Source organism: Amphimedon queenslandica, unplaced genomic scaffold (assembly GCF_000090795.2).
Source record: "Amphimedon queenslandica unplaced genomic scaffold, v1.1 AMPQUscaffold_13096, whole genome shotgun sequence".
NCBI lineage: Eukaryota > Metazoa > Porifera > Demospongiae > Haplosclerida > Niphatidae > Amphimedon > Amphimedon queenslandica.
Genome location: NW_003546668.1, coordinates 85,247 through 86,552, shown reverse-complemented (window position 1 = coordinate 86,552; position 1,306 = coordinate 85,247). Strand labels below are relative to the sequence as shown.

Genomic DNA, 1,306 nt, shown 5'->3' with positions numbered 1-1,306 from the left:
CTATAATTAGTTTTTAAGTCAGTATAGTTTTTAAATTCGTAAATTTTTTATTCATGCATTAAATAATGCAAGCAATGACATATTCCACTTTTACAGTACTTCTGACTATTAAAGCTGTTAGTTTTGTAGTTTTGAATTTACATGTATGCTATTTTTATGATAATTAGAATGTCACGAAAAGCTATCTGTATTGTTCATGGTGGTAGACGAAACTCTGGATGCTATATTTGGAGATGCTGGTACTTAATAGAATAATTATTCATGAAATGATTTATTTTATTATGCTACTAATGTTTAGAATTGTACCTAGAAATTTCTTTAATTGTAGCTAGAAATTACTATCGCCCAAAATTTCTGTGAATTTTGCAGATTTTATTTTAGCAAAATCACCATGCCTTTCAATGTGTACTGATTTTAAAGGATTAAATTTTCACAGTTTTTGAAATCTGCATAATTAGCAGAAATTTTAGGCCACAGAAATATCTAGCTCCATGTGTATGGCATTTGCAATGAAAGGTTTATTTTAAACTTCTTATCTCTGTTAAACAGATAACATTTCCCCAAGACTAGATATATTATCAACTCTTTATTTCCCTTGGCACTACTTAATGTGACACCAGTATATTTCCAGGTCAGTAAAAACTATTATTGCTGTATAAAATTTGTTTTCGTTATCTGTAGAATGACATTCCTGTCAAATTATTTTTAGAGATGAAAATAGGCTACAAAGTTCTTTGTAAACATTAATGCAAAGTACATGTACATGTACTTTTTACATTTATTATTAATATTGCTTATTCCTTGTAGACTCAACAGAGTAACCTGAAATCAAATGTGTGGCTAAACAAGCATTTATTCATGTTTGAACTGTTTTTTTTTTACATTTTTGTTTGAGTTATGAACATTATAAATTGAAGTACAATTTAGTCAGTACTGCGCATGCGCAGATTGCGCCCACGCAAATAATTGGATCCATTCCTGTCTTTAACGGCATGTAAAATGGCAGCTTTCTGATGATTGTATCACAAAACTAGCTACTACTGCAGAAACTAGAGAGATCTATGACGACCCTTGACGGTTGTTAAAATCACCGTTATATGGAGAATATTTCTTCTTTAATTATAGACATGAATATAAGAAGGAGAAAGAGACAGTGCATCTTAACTTTGATTCTCTTCTTTACTTCATCAGATAAATCAATCTTCGCTAGTTTAAGATGTTAAAAATTACTGCACCTATCATAGTTTCTAGTGAATTAATGAAAGTCCCATTGACTCTATCTTGATGCTCTAAATTATTGTTAGAT

At 30.0% G+C, this 1,306-nt stretch overlaps 1 long non-coding RNA gene across 1 annotated transcript; it reads left to right on the top strand.

Annotated features, from left to right (window-relative positions):
- The first annotated feature begins 29 nt into the window (after positions 1–29).
- LOC109585249 (uncharacterized) lies at positions 30–1,146 on the top strand. Its single transcript, XR_002186398.1, has 6 exons — positions 30–116; positions 168–239; positions 550–631; positions 682–753; positions 808–1,077; positions 1,126–1,146. It is a non-coding gene; the product is annotated as an uncharacterized LOC109585249 (long non-coding RNA).
- Positions 1,147–1,306: the final 160 nt, after the last annotated feature.